This window comes from Littorina saxatilis, linkage group LG1, assembly GCF_037325665.1.
Source record: "Littorina saxatilis isolate snail1 linkage group LG1, US_GU_Lsax_2.0, whole genome shotgun sequence".
Taxonomy (NCBI): domain Eukaryota; kingdom Metazoa; phylum Mollusca; class Gastropoda; order Littorinimorpha; family Littorinidae; genus Littorina; species Littorina saxatilis.
Window position 1 is genome coordinate 73,516,830 of NC_090245.1, and position 19,207 is coordinate 73,536,036.

The 19,207-nt window shown below is 42.0% G+C and overlaps 1 long non-coding RNA gene across 1 annotated transcript; it reads left to right on the plus strand.

The window, feature by feature from the left end:
* Nucleotides 1–242: 242 nt before the first annotated feature.
* LOC138978470 (uncharacterized) lies at nt 243–15,217 on the plus strand. Its single transcript, XR_011459692.1, has 7 exons — nt 243–397; nt 3,551–3,874; nt 4,195–4,441; nt 5,584–5,825; nt 6,032–6,112; nt 8,067–8,283; nt 13,682–15,217. It is a non-coding gene; the product is annotated as an uncharacterized lncRNA (long non-coding RNA).
* Nucleotides 15,218–19,207: the final 3,990 nt, after the last annotated feature.

The window sequence follows — 19,207 nt, forward strand, 5'->3', positions numbered from 1 at the left end:
TTTCTGGAGAAAAACGAACGACCTTTTGTATTCGTCGCCCCCTTGGATAGTATAATGGTTTGTTCCGCAGTGTACCAATCAGAAGGCGTGTAGCATAAGGGTGTTTCGTGACTCGCGCATGCGCACTTCTTACCCGCAAGCTTTTCGAACAACTCTGTGCTATCAACAGATAAAGTTGGATGAAACTTAGTCTCAATCAAAAGGTACTTTACAAAACAGGGAAGGAAGTCGCGTCATCAATAATTAATTTCCAATCAAATGGCCCCTTGCAGACAGCGTTCGTTCGTGTCACAGGCGACTTCCGGCTAGTTCATCAACTTCATGACGGTGACCCGTGGAGAGGGAAAGCTTTACATTGTGGCTGACGAAGTACTCGACTTTATTTCTGTATGACTAGGTAAGAGGCTTCATTTGTTGAAGAAGTGTCATATACTTACGTTGATTTTCTTCACTTGGCTTGGCTGTTCTCATTCTAACCCAGTTACGGGTAGGCAACGCGTGTTAAATTCATAGACATAGCAACAGAATCCAGTGGCATTCTCATACATGTCAACCCCTATCAATGTTTTCCTGTATCACATTACCAAAAAACTGTATCATCAGGCCAAAAAACTGTACATAGCGCGCGGCACCGCGGTATTACCGCGTAAGGCAGAATTTGAAAGTTGTGTTTTTGGTAGTGAGGTGCATCGTATAAAGATCAATCAATTTCATCATAAAATGCCAATCAATACTGATTTCAGTGCTTCTGTTCTGATAATGAACTAAAATCAGTATTGATTTGAATTGTATGAAAAAGTGATGTGTATTGAATATGCTTTCTTATTATCATTTCATGATTTATCTATAAACTATAATGAACACAGGCAAAATCCATTCTTCACATTCCTGATTTTATGTCCAGTCCCGGATTTTCCCGAATAGTGCAAAAGTTTCCCGATTAAACATTTTTCGAGTATAGTTAATAATGACTGGAGTGTATTTTCAAGCGCCTGTACTCGGCGTAGTTTCACTTCTGAAATCTCGTTTAGTGCGAGGCTTCGTCACACAAACGCTGTGATCAAAATCGAAACTAAACGAGAATAGGCGAGATTTGTGGCTAGCGCATGCGCTTCAGTCGAATGTGGATGAGAAGCAGAAGAAGAAGCAGCAGCAGACGACCACAAAATGAAGAAAACAACGGTCCAGCGCCCGAAAGTTCTTGTAAAATTTGAAAAGAGTTACAAACAAGAGTATGACTTCATCTCCGAATCAACAAGACGCGGCATACATTTCGCGTTTTGCACCAAGTGCCGCGAAGATATCAGCATCGGACATGGACTCGGAGGCCGGGGGGATATTGAAGCTCATTCAAGAACAGCAAAACATGAACGGAACCGTGATCGGGGCCGATCTCACGCTTTCGTCCAATCGGAATATTTCTCCCCCCTTTTTTTTTTACAAACGTCATTTTTGAAATTTCCCGTATCAATGAAGTTTTTCCGTATCAATCCCCGTGATACGCCGTATCACTCGAAAATCACGAAAAATCCGTATCCGATACGGGAAATCCGTATCAGTTGGCAACTCTGCATTCTTCACTTATTTTTGATACAATTCCAAGCCAAAGAACATTTGTCGTGGAAATTGATTGACGGAATGAGCTTCAAACTTAAGCATAATTAATTAATGTTGTTCAATCGACGAAAATGCACCGAAAATGGCGGACGTCAGTTACGCGAAAGAGTTGTCCCCCTTGTCCGTTAATTCCTTCTTTGACCCATGTAAACAAAATGCATTCGTATAGTTCATCGGAGTTCATTCCGTAACTTCAAAGGGATCTAAAATGACTTGTTATGATTACAAGTGCAGGTTCCACAAATTTGGATACTTAAATGCCTCTGAATTATAAGCTATGAATTTAACACGGTCTTCTTCTTCTTCTTCCGTAGAGGACTGGGTTCTTGCGAACGTCTCAGACTCAGGTTGAGTCACTGTTACCGAGAGTGGCTAGCTCCAGCAAACAGGGAGATTAAAAAGGTGGGGAGGTTAAAACTGTGTACAGGGGAGAGTGCGTTCAAGGGGCTCGCATGCCCGACTGCAGGAGACTGCCGCTGAGACAGGAGCGAAACGACTCCAGGTAGGACGCCGACGATACCAGTGTTGGCAACTTATTCCATTCGGAGATTGTGGGGGGGGGGGGGGGGAATAATGAGTTTGAAAGGGCTGGGTGGAGGGCGTGTTCGAGGGTCAGAGGGAGAGGTGTATGCCGCTGCGGCGATGGCTACTAGTGAGTTATTGTTTTTGTACAATCTCACTAGTCACATGTTTCGACGGCGGGTCTCCATGCTGTCTCAGTTGAGTTTGTTGAGCATAGTGGTAACGGAGCCAGGGTTCCTGTCTGTGTAGTTGTTGAACCCATACCTTGTCGCTGGACCTTTTCCAGTGGAGCATACTCCAGGGTGGGCCTGACCATGTGGTGTAGGTTGCCGTCTTCGCCTTTTGGGTACACTCCCTGAAGTTGCGTCGCAGAAAACCAATAGTCCGGTTCCCTTTAGCAGCCACATTGTTGATATGGTGGGTCCATGTGAAATTGTACAAGATTGTTACCCCTAGGTACTTGCAGCTTGCGACGGTTTCTAGCTTTTGACCGTGAAGAACGTAGTCAAACAGGTGTGCGATTTTGCCTCTTTCATGGTTGATGAGGATGGTGTTGCATCAGTTTGCTGGGGTTAAAGCTCATTTTCCATGTGGTCTCCCATTCAGCCAGGGCATCCAGGTCTTGTTGGAGCAGAACTTGATCTCGCGGTAAAGTTTAAGATTACCCATATTGGTTGAATGTACGTCAAAAAACAACCAAATCTCCAATCCCCTTTCCCTTACTATCTTTGTCTCCCTTTCTCTCTCCCTTTGACTCTCTCTCTCTCTCTCTCTCTGCTTTAACTCTCTCCCTCTCTCTTTGCTTTAACTCTTTCTCCTTCTCCTGTTTCTAGACCGGCACGGTTGGCCTAGTTGTAAGGCGTCCGCCCCGTGATCGGGAGGTCGTGGGTTCGAACCCCGGCCGGGTCATACCTAAGACTTTAAAATTGGCAATCTAGTGGCTGCTCCGCCTGGCGTCTGGCATTATGGGGTTAGTGCTAGGACTGGTTGGTCCGGTGTCAGAATAATATGACTGGGTGAGACATGAAGCCTGTGCTGCGACTTCTGTCTTGTGTGTGGCGCACGTTATATGTCAAAGCAGCACTGCCCTGATATGGCCCTTCGTGGTTGGCTGGGCGTTAAGCAAACGAATAAACAAACAAAAAATTCTCCTGTTTCTGTTTTCTGGTTTATTTTTATTGGATAATCTTTGCATGCGGGTTTTTACACCATAAGAACCATGTCTAGATGCCACTAGTGCCTGCTGCAAAACTGTACTTTTGTTGTCTTTTTTTCCCTGTTTCTCATCATTTTGTTTTTCCATTTAACTTGTTGCAGATTTTCCTTTCGATGAGCAACACTTTTGAAGACTAGACTGTCATTATGACTTAAACAATTTATAGATTTTCATATTGATGTCAAACATTTACAGATTCATCGACTTCTTGACAAAGCTGAGAGAAAAAGTCCCAGAAGTGTGCCTGTGGTGCGCCAGCCTTGAAAAGTCTCACCCCCATGGCTGGTCGAAAAACCTCTAACCTTGTCCCTGAGAACTCCACCCTGCATCACCCAAGAAATCCAACGGTCAAAGGAGATTGAGATGTTCTCTCTGTCTCACACCCCTAACGCCACTGAAGGCCCAGCGGCCAGGTGGCTGAAGCACGAGGGTTAGCCTGGACATTCTGAAAGAGGGGCTGAGGACTGCGAGAAAGCAACTTTACCGTTCTACTGAAGGAGCTTGGTGTTGGTCAGTCAGGTAGGGATCAGTTGCTTAAAAATCCTTCTGATCTTACAAGTCATTCCTTAAGACCAGTCTTAATATACACAGTAAGATTCAGCACAGCTGCATTCCAAACAACATGGAAATGAATTTTTTATTTTTTTTTACAGATGAGTAGGCGGTGTTTTTTTCTCTGTCGCAGACACCACCAACAGGACTATTAATTTAAGATATGGCTTGACAGGGAAATGGTCACTGATTCAATACCTGTAAAATATATAATTTCTTTATTTTTTAATAGACTTTTTTATAGAGCCATTCTTTTTAAGTACATGTATGTATTTGTGTGTTCACAGTGTTGTGGTGAAACACTAGCTAGCAAAGATGGCATCGACTCCAAAAAGGCCAACCCAAGAAATGCAACGGTCAAAGGAGATTGAGATGTTCTCTCCATCTCACACCCCTAACGCCACTGAAGGCCCAGCGGCCAGGTGGCTGAAGCACGAGGTTAGCCTGGACATTCTGAAAGAGGGGCTGAGGACTGCGAGAGCTGTTGGAAAGCAGTTGCCGTTCTACTGAAGGAGCTTGGTGTTGGTCAGTCAGGTAGGGATCAGTTGCTTGAAAATCCTTCTGTTCTTACAAGTCATTCCTTAAGGCCAGTCTTAATATATATATATATATATACTGAGCAACAAAAGAAACGCGAATAAATTCTGGAATGTTTGACAAAATTTTGAACAATTGTCAATTACAAAGTTAGAATTATCAAACCACAAAAGTTTGATGAAGGCATATTTGACTAACTGTTGTGTGATTATTATGATGCTGCGACTTTCAACACACGGGACAAGCAGGTTTAACGTTAACGAAGTTTTGGAGGTCTCGTTCAATCAGTCTTCATCGCGCTCTCTAGCTACTGATCGGACGCTGGTGGCTTCCAATAATGTTCCTGGTAGTGTTAGTGGCTGTATTGAATCGATCTCGAAGACGTGTCAGGAAATTGCGATATTTTCTTATTGAGGTAATGCGAATAATCTACCGCGTTGCATAACTGCAGTGCTTCTAATGTGAACATTGCTGAAGGTGATAGAGTGTTGACATATATGCACGTTTGTGCTTCTGGATCATCCCCAGCTTTAAATCGACCTGGCATTTTGGTGGTGTCAATCTTGGCATCCTGGCTGTTTCAAAAGTGAGACTGGCAGCAAGGGTGCCATGGTCTCTTTTGGTTGCTGATGCATTAGTGAACACATCTCACACATCAGATTTCTCCTGCTCCACTTGCATGTGCTGCGAGCGCGCATTATGTGTTTAACGTGAAACCTGCTTGTCCCATTTGTTGAAACTGTCGCAGCATTAAAATAATCACACAAAAGCAAGGTCAAACATGCCTTCATCAAACTTTTGTGGTTTGATAATTCTAACTCTATAATTTTTGGAGATTTTGTCAATCAAACAATGACGATTGTTTTCGGGTTTCATTTGTTGCTCGGTATATATATACAGTAAGATTCAGCACAGCTGCATTCCAAACTATGTGGAAATAAAATGTAAAAAAATTTTTTTTACAGATAAGTAGGCGGTGTTTTTTTCTCTGTCGCTGACACCACCGACAGGATTATTAATTTAAGATATGGCTTGACAGCGAAATGGTCACTGATTCAATACCTGTAAAATATACAATTTCTTTATTTTTTAATAGAGCCATTCTATTCAAGCACATGTATGTATTTGTGTGTTCACAGTGTAGTGGTGAAACACTAGCGCAGCTAGCAAAGATGGCATCGACTCCAAAAAGGCCAACCCAAGAAATGCAACGGTCAAAGGAGATTGAGATGTTCTCTCCATCTCACACCCCTAACGCCACTGAAGGCCCAGCGGCCAGGTGGCTGAAGCACGAGGGTTAGCCTGGACATTCTGAAAGAGGGGCTGAGGACTGCGAGAGCTGTTGCCGTTCTACTGAAGGAGCTTGGTGTTGGTCAGTCAGGTCAGTTGCTTGAAAATATTTCTGTTCTTGCAAGTCATTCCTTAAGGCCAGTCTTAATATATATATACAGTATAAGATTCAGCACAGCTGCATTCCAAACAACGTTGAAATGAAATGATTTTTTTTTTTAACCTGTAAAATATATAAAATCTTTATTTTTTAATAGAGGTATGATCAAGTACATGTATGTATTTGTGTGTTCACAGTGTAGGGGTGAAAGACTGAAACACTAGCTAGCAAAGATGGCATTGACTCCGAAAAGGCCAAGCCTCCATGCCAGTGTTACTGTAAGTATGATTTGGTACTATTTTGCTTTGAATGTCTTTCCGTGACTCAGAAATGAAAAATAGTTTGCATTAGAAAAATACACGCTGCAGTTGAAAAGACAACAAACAAGTGTGTATTGATGTAGTTTAGACACAACCAACTTTTCAGTCGTGGCTTCTTCTTCTTCTTCTTCTTCTTCTTCTTCTTCTTCTTCTTCTTCTGTTGAGTGACCATAGATCTTGGTCGACCATTACTGTCAGTGTCACTATAATTTTGCATGCTGGGTATCACTATCTGTATGCGTCTTCAACCACAGTCTAATCAGACTGTGCAGCAGGATCTTTTCCGTGCGCATTTGATGGTCTGCATGTGATGCACAGGTCAAGAGTAGGCACTAAGAGTCTTACTTAAGTCGACCCTGGATAGACTGAAAAATCATCCACCCTACTCTCTAGGGGACTCGTACCCCATCCAGGAAAATAACACCATACCCCCTAAATAGTACAGACGCTCTACCGACTGAGCCACAGAGTCCCCTGAGCGTCAGGTTTGTCAAGTGACCTGGACATTTTGCTACTGACGCGAGTGAGTGCCACGCTCGCAAATTCGAGTCTAAGTGGCAAAGGGGTGTAAGGTGAAAGTAAAAATAATGAAATTGAAAGTTATCTTCCTAGCATTGTTCAATATTTAGCAGGAATGTATATATAGATATATATTTATTTATATATGATATCTATATATAAATATAACCCTGAAGAAGCCTCCTGTCGGGGCAAAAATTTGGATCATCATTATTAACATATTCCATATTCATCACCTAAACTTATTCCCGGATTTTGTCTGATGTAAATAACTTCTACATATGTATGGGTGGCCGAGTGGTAACGCACTTGCGCTCGGAAGCGAGAGGTTGCGAGTTCGACCCTGGGTCAGCGCGTTAGCAATTTTCTTCCCCCTTTCCTAACCTAGGTGGTGGGTTCAAATGCTAGTCTTTCGGATGAGACGAAAAAACCGAGGTCCCTTCGTGTACACTATATTGGGGTGTGCACGTTAAAGATCCCACGATTGACAAAAGGGTCTTTCCTGGCAAAATTGTAGGCATAGATAAAAAATGTCCACCAAAATACCCGTGTGACTTAGAAAAGTAGGATATGCGCCGAAATGGCTGCGATCAGCTGGTCGATATGAATGCGTGATGTATTGTGTAAAAAATGCCATCTCACACGGCATAAATAGATCCCTGCGTCTTGAGTCAGAGTCTGGAGATACGCGCGTGATATAAGACTTCATATAACATAACATGTCCTCTCAACTTCCAGCCAAGGTGTTGAATCTCTGGGATTTTAATTGACAAAGAGTTATATGCTTGTTAGGCCATTGGAAATCTGAATATGACGTTATCGGGTTATCAATACAGTGTAACCAATCTTTGCAGGGGGCCCGGTAGCTCAGTTGGTAGAGCACTGGACTTGTGATCGGAAGGTTGAAGGTTGGAATTTGAGCCGCGACAGACACGGGTCAACTTTATGTGCAGACCCAGAGAAGGAAGCCATGTCCCACCCCCGTGTCATCACAATGGCACGTAAAAGACCTTGGTCATTCTGCCATAAGTGCAGGTGGCTGTATACACCTAAACACGCAGACACCTGGGTAGCGGGACTCTATTGCTGCTAGCTTTCCACTGGGAGGAAGCGACCCAAATTTCCCAGCGATGGGACAATAAAGTAATGAAAATGAAAATAAAAATTACAAGAGGTATGATCAAGTAGCCATTTTTTTAGATAAATGAATTGACGAATCAAATGTACTAAAACAAAAGGGAAAAAATTGCCAAGACATCGGCATCATGAGAACTGGAGTAATCTAGTTTAGCTTCTTGGCTTGTGCAACGGTTTATTGATAACACTTTTTTTTTTTTTAATTATTACTACACGATTGTGAAAAGATCACGATTTTATTACATGTTTGTTGCAGGTTCACAGTCATCACTGGACAAGTGCCATGAAGAAATGCAGTTGGTCAGGAACCAGGAAGCTGCTCTTCAACCGGAGATCGTTCACCAGTGTTCCAATCTTGAGAAGCGGCTCTTACGCTTCAGTGCTTCTTGGAAGTGCCATGGTGTTTTATAAAACCTTCTACCAGCACAGACACGACGCAGTGGCAAGCATCATCCAAACAGGATGCTTTGAAGGTTTTTGTTTTTGTGTTACATTTATAGTCACTTGATTTCTCACAGGAATTTTTTTTAGCCTTGCCTGAAAAAGACAAGTTGCAAACTGAGTCACGTCCAATCCCACACCTACAATCTGGGTGTCTGTTTGTATTGTACTCTCTTTTGAATTTAAGTTTGTAGGAGCTGATTAATTTAACTTGGTATTAGTATTACAGCAGTCCCTGCAATGTACGGTCCCCAGCGTGAGCAGACACCTGACATGTACAGACACATTTGCTCGGCACGGAGTGTTTTCCTTCTATATTTGCCCCCCCCCCCCCCCCCCCCCCCTCCTCAAACGGCCACCTGGAAAACGTGGACGCGGACACTCATTTTTGGTCCCAACAGCAGGTCATACCTCCAATGTACGGACAGACCATCAAAATTTTCACCACAAGAAAATCAATAACAGAGCAGTCCCTCCGGCTCTTGGTACAAATGTCACAGCCGCAAAGACGTGATGACAGTCACTGATAACTTGAGTGCACGTGTACCCATTAGGAGGGGGGGGGGGGGGGGGGTTAGTTTTGGTCAGCAGTGGAGTACATGCGAAGATGCCAACATGAAAATGCACTTTGCTCTTTATTCTTGTCTGTTGGATGTAAACAACAGAAGCCACAGTTGATGAAGGTCCTGAGCAAAAGAGAGTGAAAAATCGGCCACAGTTCTCAGCATCGCGTGGCTGTGTGTAACCTCTTTCATGACAAGATACTCTTGTTTCCCCTCAGCCTTGACCAGTGAGTCGGTTGCCTAATCTGTGAACCCTTCAGTTGTCTTGCTTTGTCAAAAGTTAGACACAGTCAATTGGTTTTGCTCTGAGTGAACAGTGCAGCTGGCCTCAATTAGCTGACACATCTCTGGCCACAGCCCCAAATAGTACATGGCTGGGGGGAGGGGGGGGGGGGTTGAGTAGCTGGCTAAACTCAGTGGGGTGTCTGGTGTCACTACATGTTGGCAGGAAGAGCATCGAAAGAAATAGAGAGGTGTACTCTTCCACACAATTTCCAAGCATCATTTGTCAAGGCTTGGGGTAGGCAGTGAGGGAGAGTGGGAGCAATGTGTGTGTACAGTGTATTTCCAACTGAAGAGTGAAAAGTCACTGCCACATGATCGGCATGCCAGACAAGAAGCCAGACAAGAAGAAAATAAATTACATGATTATAACATGTAGTTCTATCTGCTGCTTTTTATTCCAACTGGTTTTTAAGCTTATTCTTGCAAAGCATCTGCATACTTGCCTCTGTGCTGTGTTTGTGTGGCTGCTTTCCGGTATGTCAGTGCATTGTGAGTGCGTTCACTGCCTTGAGGATTTATTTTATCTCTTCTTTTCAACACCATTCATACAAATCATTTTTTACAGAACGTTTAAAGAAATATTAGGAGTTTGTTCTTATTGTTAAGTACTAGTAGCTACAAGAAGTGGTTAGCATAGACTCAATCCTGTTGTTTATGTGTCTGTGTGAGTGTATGGGGGAGGGGGTGGTGTGGTCACCCTTCCCGTGACCGGCCACCTGCAATGTACAGTTTTGCTATGACCCAAGGGTGTCCGTTCATGAGAGGGACTGCTGTACTAATAGTAGCTATGCCAAACAGCCTCTGAAAAATATTTGGTCACTTTGAATACAAATACAAGCTAAACCATTTGGTGAACTTGTATGTCATCTGCATGTTTTTTTGTACAGGAAACATAGAATTAGAAGAACATAACAGTGTAGTTGATTTGTATATGTACATCACTAATCCGCCAAGAAAATCTGAGTTATACATGAAAATCATGTAGTGCGCGACGCCATGGTCTGTAGCACCTATTTCGAGCAAAACGCGGTTTGGGTACACTCTTTACTATCGCTCCGACGTACAAACTAGACGTCCAAAAATCCCCCTCGCGGGTTAGGGGGAAGAATTTACCCGATGCTCCCCAGCATGTCGTAAGAGGCGACTAAAGGATTCTGTTTCTCCTTTTACCCTTGTTAAGTGTTTCTTGTATAGAATATAGTCAATTTTTGTAAAGATTTTAGTCAAGCAGTATGTAAGAAATGTTAAGTCCTTTGTACTGGAAACTTGCATTCTCCCAGTAAGGTATTAATATATTGTACTACGTTGCAAGCCCCTGGAGCAAACTTTTGATTAGTGCTTTTGTGAACAAGAAACAATTGACAAGTGGCTCTATCCCATCTCCCCCCTTTCCCTGTCACGATATAACCTTCGTGGTTGAAAACGACGTTAAACACCAAATAAAGAAAGAAAGAAACGTCCAAAAATAACAAGATATTTTGAGTCAAAAGTTGTGGGTTTTTTTTAAGTAAAATGTAAATTTGTTCACTTTATGTTGTCGGATCTTACAAACACTCAGATAGATGTCTGCCTCACAGTTTTGTATGTGCTATAATAAAGATGTATTATCTGTTTTCCCAAAGCGACCGTCTCGAAAATGTCACTGAGTTGACCTGCAATGAAATCCAAGATGGCGGCCAACACACGTGTTGTTCGTAGTTCGAATCAAACACGGTATGCAATGCATTTTGAAGGCAACTGGCATTTGTTCAATAGGATAAACTTTCTTTTGCAGAATAATTGTCCCAGGAAAAGGTTTATGGAGAAAATTGCCGGAAAATGTTGAGGAAGCGAAACATTGAGCCTTGTGGCATCAAATGAACATCATATACGCGGTTCTTATACTTTCTTCTGTAAACTGCAAAGGCACATTGGATTGGATTGGATTGGATAAGATTTACAGTCCAGTGAGGTTACCCTCATGGAAATTCGGGCTGCTTTCTCCCCAGGGAAAGCGAGCTGCCATACATACGGCGCTACCCATTTTTTTTTTTTTTTCCCTGCATGCATGTATTCATGTTTCCTAAGACTTAATGCCGTGTGAGATGGATTTTTTTAACTTTATTCCAAGTCCCACGGGTATTTGATGGACATTTTTATCTATGCCTATACAATTTTGCCAGGAAAGACCCTTTTGTCAATCGTGGGATCTTTAACGTGCACACCCCAATGTAGTGTACACGAAGGGACCTCGGTTTTTCGTCTCATCCGAAAGACTAGCACTTGAACCCACCACCTAGGTTAGGAAAGGGGGGACATACAAGTTCAGTCAAAGTTGGAAATATATCTTGCCTTTAACGGTGGAAGGTAGTGTGAAATATAAGAACAAAGGGAATTTGAAGCGATCACCAAGTAAACCTGACTTCACTCTGTAATGAGATTGCCAGGCGGAGAGACTGACCACTGTGAGATATTTTTAGACTATACTTCCTCGAGAGTAAAAATTGAGTAGAATACATTTAGGAAGATTGAGATTCAGATCACCTAATAAAAAGACATAGCCAAAATTGCTCTGGAATGCCCCTTTAACCTTCACTGGATCACGTGTTGGACAGCACGGTCCATTTACTTCCCAAAGAAGGATTCAACGTTAAAAGTATGGGCTGTACATGACCCACGCCATCCGAATAGGGATAAACGTTTTGTCGCCTCTTTGCAGAGTATGGGTCGTACACAACCCACGCCATCCAAATAAGGATAAACAACGTAAAATTCCTTACATCTTCTTCTTTTTCTGCGTTCGTGGGCTGCAAATTCCTTACATAATTCCATATGGGTCGTCCACAACCCACATCATCCGGACGGTGTAGTTCAAATTATGTCATCGTTTATTTGTTTGTTTACAAAGATGATCTTTCAAAAGTTTGGCAATGGGAAGGTCGTATGGTGATTAGAGATTACGTGAAGTCTCAATTAAAAACTCTAAATAGTTTCAGAGATAAACAATTTTGTGAGGACCGGCACGGTTGGCCTAGTGGTAAGGCGTCCGCCCCGTGATCGGGAGGTCGTGGGTTCGAACCCCGGCCGGGTCATACCTAAGACTTTAAAATTGGCAATCTAGTGGCTGCTCCGCCTGGCGTCTGGCATTATGGGGTTAGTGCTAGGACTGGTTGGTCCGGTGTCGGAATAATGTGACTGGGCGAGACATGAAGCCTATGCTGCGACTTCTGTCGTGTGTGGCGCACGTTAAATGTCAAAGCAGCACCGCCCTGATATGGCCCTTCGTGGTCGGCTGCGCGTTAAGCAAACAAACAACAACATTTGTGAGGCTCTGGGTCATCCCCGACTCACGAAGCACGGTGAAGGTTAAGGAATCTTGGCCAAGAAACTTTGACTTTTTTAAATAACTCATTTACCTGCCCATCCACTAGATAATTCCCTTCCTGATCAAGCAAGATATATTTTATCATTTACATAGTTCACATAATTATCATGGAGCATTGGCAAACCGAAGACTGAAAAAGTATTGACGTGTGTAGTTTTTGCTGTACACTCAGGGTATTGCGACTTCACAAGCCAAAGATTAGGATGTTAGGTAATGTGATAGCAATGAATAGACACAGTTTTTCTGAAATTGTTTTTTTTTAATGCTCATATGAACCACTTGACTCTGAGTGAAGTTGTCGTCTCGCCGACTGCACAAGGGCTTGAAAAATCATAGAAACTGATGAAATGGTGCTTTTCCAACTTTTTTGCTCCAACCTTTGGTTTAAACAAGGTTTTATTCCGTTGCACATGGTACAGTAGTAAAACAAGAAATAATAGGGACACGAACTCATGTCAACGCTTATATTACAGGCCATATACAGGAATGGTGGATAATACAAATTGGATGTGGGACAGAAAAAATTTGGACAGAAAAAATTCTCCTTTGTAACAGTCCGTGACAGAAAGGGCTGCAGTGTTTTTGGTGATACTCTGCAGCTTTAACTTCAAAACCAAGTTACCTGTAAATTTGAGTGGGAGGCGAGATGCACGGGATCTCACCTGGTTTAGGGGAATAGCTAGTTCTCTTTTTTAAACATTTTTAGAACGTTATTGTGAGTTTAGGAACAGGTAGGTTATTTTCCCCGTGGTTTTTACACCATGTTATTCACAATTTTGTACATCGTAGCGGGAGCTGTACAGTTTAATTCTTTTTATGTGAACGTGGCAGTCCACACCAGTATTTCGTCGTAGACGGACGTCTTGTTACAGAGTTCATAAGCCGTTGGACATGTTACATTTTGAATAAGACTACAATAGTCTTTGTATTGTGGTTGATAGTAGTTCTTTATCTGTGGTAGGCTTTGATTCGATCTGTTTATTTTATTTGTGTTGACTTGTTCTTGTCAGTGCGTTGTATAGTATTGCTCGCCATTTTGTTAGAGCTACGTTGTGAATTTGTTTATTGTGAAAATGTGGTTATAAAAAAAATTGATAACATATGGATCTTTTTTTTTCCGTAATTTGATATTGTGATTGTAATGGTATTGTAAACGGAGGTAAGGCTAGTTTATATAAGCATATATATGTAACTAACGAACGTTGAGTTTCTTTCCAGGCTTTGTTTGTCCTTTCCCTGTGCAATCGGCTGTCCTGCCTGGGAGCTGGACGACTGGTTGTCTCAGCTTTTGGATGCCGGGGGGGAGAGGTATCCAGCATATGGCGTCTTCCTGTCACCAGCTTCAGGTTTCGTCATTGTAGCGGAGCTGTTTCTGGGAGAAGGTGTGTGTATCGCCTTGAGGGTATGTGGCGTGGCTTGTCTAGTCGTCGTTGGACGATCATCAAACTTATTGGTCTACGCGTCGTAGGACATTCATGGACTATTTCTTCTTTCATCACAGAGACGACGTTCCACGCTAAAAATCAAAATTGCGTCGGATAAATGGATTCGTCGCCCGACTGCTGGGAGCGAAGGACTTTGCCCAACCAGGCAGGAGGGCTGCTGTGCATCAGACACAGACACACACACACATTGTCATTGGCTTAGGCCTACTACAGTTTTTGCGATCGTCTTATTCCAATTCTGATTTTTGTATACTTCTTTGACTTGCCTATATGAATCACAAATCCGAGTGATTTTTTTGTGCAGATTATATTATCAGGTTTACATTCCAACCAAAGATAGTTTGATAATTTATCAAAACATTTTCAAGTGAGCAACATTCAACGACTTTCATGGACCAAATTAAACCACATTTAATTCAATATCGATAAACATTTGGACATATTGCTGCTATACGAAAAATAGGTTCAAAATAAAGCAGATAATAAATGAACAGAAGAACTACTGTACTTCTAAATACGTAATTATTAATCCACGACATCTAAATAAATGTCTCACCCCTCTCCCCGAACTAATCTTTATGACAAGCATACACATTTCTGTCAGCAGTGTCTTGAAAGTTATCAGAAAAACCATACGTACGAGTGGCTTTATAAACACGCTTGCGAACTTTCTACAAATTGATGGTGCTGAATTAAATTAGATGCTATTGCTGATTACTATATTTTAATCTCTTATTACATAATGTCTGGTAAATGTTTGTAATATTGTTTGTAATCTTATCTCCTGTCTAACTCTCTCTCTCTCTCTCTCTCTCTCTCTCTCTCTCTCTCTCTCTCTCTCTCGCTCTCTCTCGCTCTCTCTCTTTGTCAGAACCTACCAACTTGCAATGCAAAACTAAAGGTTTTAAGCAATTTTGTCTCATCATTATTGTTGAGTTTGTGAATGCAAAACCTTCTGTGCACAAGTAAACAGCCCATAACTAAGGATCAATTCCTCATATTTGCACATTTTTGTTCCTACCAACAACAACAAAATTACAAGAAGCCTCCCCAGTACAATAGAAGTCTATGGAAGGCAGAATTTTACAGACTATAACACACATTTTTTTAAACTTTTTTTCTTCTCAAATCTGCAAAACTGCACATCTTGTACTGACAGCGACGATTATTATTTATGAAGGTGAGTACTTATAAGTAAACATGATTGTACAGTAAAAGATTGGCTCTTCAACTTTGATGTTTTGTTTAGTGATTTTATAAAACAATGTTATTGGGACTGTGGTAAAAAAAATAAAAGAACCATCTGTCATCACCTTTTAATATGCAATTATTTGAATGAAAGTGATGTGTTTGTGAGAAAGGGCAAACAAGTCTGTGACGTGTTGTTTTATCCTGTGCGAGTGTAAGATAACAAACAGTATTTGACATCCATGTTTAAATTTTCGATTGCATACACACAGAAGGGACATAAAACAATAAAGAAGGGGATATTAAAGCATTAGAAGTAGACGAATGGTGACATAATAAGGCCAACAAAAAAAAATTGTCTGTTTCTGGTAACATGGCTAAAAAAAATAGGGTAGGTAGGTAGGGATTTTTTTTTTCTTTTTTTTTTTCTTCCCCAAATGTAGACCAATAAAACTAACTTTAAAAATCGCGCAAAGAGACTGGATTCACTATACATAGAGACAAGACACTCAACACATTTACAAATCTGTGACAAAGAGTATGACATGTTTTTCGTTTACCTGGTCTGATATTTCCATGATGAAACAGAAAAGAAGACTTGAGACATCTTACATCTTGAGCTTGGACAAATGGGAAATTTTTTTGAGTTTGGAAAAAAAAAGTTTAGGGTCGGCGCCGAAATTTAGGGTCGGTCGGGTGACCAGAAACAGACAATTTTTTTTTTTTTTGCCTAACGATTAAGTTGTTTCTCAATGATATTAAAGCACCACAATCTAACACACACACACACATAACGTTGCAGCAAAAAACGTATCAAATGGCTTATTGCACGGTCATTGTAAGTGTCAAAATTCGTCAAACAATTTGCTAATGTTGCTTACCTCTACTTGCTACGTTTTGAGTCTAACAGCCGATATTGCAAATTATCAGCATTAGCAACCATCAGCTTCAGCAAATAATCTGACTCGAAAAATCATCTGTCTCAGCAAATAACTCGCATGCCTCAACCCATGATCTGCTTAAACAAACAATATGCCTCAGAAAATAATCTTCCATGCCAGGCAAACAGGCTGCATCAACAAAGAAAGGGAAAACATCATCCGAAGATGCATGAAGTCATAAAAAATATGGTACAGTCACCCGTACAAGCTGAAGGGTATTTCCCTGGATAGCCTCGTCCATGGGGCTACAGGGGTGACCGAACACATCAACAACAAAGACGTCCTGTATGAAAAGAGACATGATACATGCATTAGGATGGGCTTCAACTTGTCAAATGAATGAGTCAGGGCGGATAGGCTGGTGTCAGACATGCTTGACATTTGGTGAAATAGTGACCGTTGGTAGCTGTTTGTTTTTCTGTTTTCTTTGTTGTCATAGTGGGTACAAATAAGTTATAGGAGGGAGGGAATTGAAAGAAATGGAATTGACGGGCGCAGTGGCGTAGTGGTAAGACATCGGCTTACTAATCGGAAGGTCGGGATTTCGATTCCCGGTCGATGCCGCCAGGTGGGTCACATTTGATCAGGATGGGGATTTTTCCGATCTTCCAGGTCAACGTATGTGCAGACCTGCTAGTGGCTAGCCCCCCTTCGTGTGGCACAAGCACAAGACCAAGTGCGCACGGTATGAAAAGATCCTGTAATCCATGTCAGAGTTCGGTGGGTTATAGAAACACGAAAATACGTTCCTCCGAAAGCGGCTGCATGAATGGTGGAGCAAAAACGGTCATACACGTAAAAATCCACTCGTGATAAAAGTGACATGAGTGAACGTGGGAGTTTCAGTACATGAACGATCGAAGAAGAAGAAAAAGAAAGAAATGGAATTGATGTTTTGGTTTTTTTTTTGATTGACTTATCTTTTGTATTGACTCTAAACGGCGCTGACCGACCGAACCTCCTCCTCTATTAGTGAGAAAATCAGAAGAAGATAAATTAATGATTGCATGCCGCTGTACATGTTACCTATGCAATTATGGATTAAAGCTGCCAAGAGCAACACATAGTATAGACAGTTACACGTGAATTTCTTTTGCCAAGAGCAACACTAATATCGAGAATTACACATGAATTTCCTTGTGGTTGCTCTCGTCCACAATGACTCGAGCTAAAATCCATTTTTACGGGACAACCATATCAATAAACTTGCTATAGAAAGAAATACTTTCACGAATTCGAACCTCGACTACACACCATACACGCAAACCATCTAACCTACAAGCGACTGATGAGCAGTCGAGTGAAAACCGGGCTGTATAGGAAAGTGAGTGTCACCACTGAAAGAGAGCAACCAAGTCAGTCAGGTATAATGGTCACTGACGTTTAAGGCGTCCGCCTCGAAAGTAAGTGCCGGGGTTCGACCCCGGCCGAGTCTGAATACCAAGGACTTTAACAGTGGTAATCGTACAACTGTCCCGTCGTGGTGCCTGGCTTTATGGGAAAACAGTGTTAGGGCTGAGTTGGCTCGGTGCCCGCCTACTGAAGTTACTGTGACCGGGTGGGGATACTGACTGAAGTATGTCTGTGTTGCTACCCCTATCCTAAAGTGTGGCGCACTTTAACTGTCACTTATTAAATGTAGCCCCGTCATACCTATATGGCCCGCTGACTCTCACCCCCAGGCTTAAATGCAATTAACTGGTTTGCAGCGGTTGCCATCCGGTAACTACGCCGGGTTGCCACATAAAAATTACCTTTGCAAAATGATACTGCCGGAGCGGGGCGGTCTGAATGCTATTGCAATGGCTGTGCTCGACTAGAGTCAGATAAATAATTTATCGTCAACGAGGCAACCAAAGGACCAAGAAGAAGAAGATCATCCCTTGACCACCTTGATCTCCAAGCCTGAGGACCTATGGCAAAGACTCAACGTAAGCCAGTAAGTTGCATGTGCATGCCGACTCAAAAATTGACATAATTGCGGGTAGTTGAAGACAACCCGGAACGATACGTGGCCCCGCGCTCATGCTGTTGTATTTCGTTCGTTCGGGTGTTTTTTTTCTTCTTATTTTTGTGTGTTTGTGTTATCATTCACACGGTCAGTTGTATTAAGGAGGCCACGAAAACGATCAGTCCTGCATCACGGCCGGTCAGTGATTACTGACTGTGGTCGCAGACACATAACTTGACTTAACTACGCGCGGATACCCAGCGTGCACGAATAAATGAAGAAGAACTTGATAAATTATGATCATGAATGAATTACACGTAGAGCCGGCACACGTAATACAACTTCAATGTTGATGGATAACTGGTGGTCACAGTGAATACGGTAAACGGACTGTGTGGGAAGCTGTGTCCAGCAGTGATACCGGTGTCACGCCGGAACTGAAAACTCTACTGAACAATCCATCTCATTGCGTATGCACCAATCTTGGACTTAAACAATGCGACCCTTTGACCGAACGAACTATGGGTTAGGGTTAGGGTTAGGGTTAGGCCCGTAAGGGTTAGGGTTAGGGTTAGGCGGTTAGGTTGTTCACGACCTGATAAATCAGTCTCCCCGATGTCAAGAAGTTAACGCCATTGACCACATTGAGAGGGACTGTTCAGGCAGTTTTTGTTCGTGACCAGCACCATAGTTTTCGGTGTAACTTTGTGAAGAGTAATTATATATTTTCAATGTACATGGGAGTGTGAGACGCGAATGCGTTTGTGTGCGCTCAGAACTTAATTGACGGTTCCGGTAAGACTGATCTGGGCACCCTACTGAATTAGTATAAATATCCTTTATTATTATAATAAAATCAAGTTGTTAAGTTATTATAGTTTTTAATCGATGCTGATGTGCAACATTTTATTCTGCATGTCAGTCACTGGCCGCATACGTCTACTATTGTCATACCATGCAATACACATTACACGCGCTCCTATTGACAAAGTGAAACGCGCTCTTGACTTCCGAACGTCTTCCTCAGTAGCCCCAAGTAAAAAAGTACCACACTTTGTACTATAGTATACTATAGTAAAAGTACTATGAAATACTATAGTTTACTACAGTAAAAGTACTATGGTACATTGAATTGTACTACAGTATACTATAGTTTACTATAGTACAAGTACTATGGTACATTGAATTGTACTATGGTAAACTACAGTTTACTATAGTA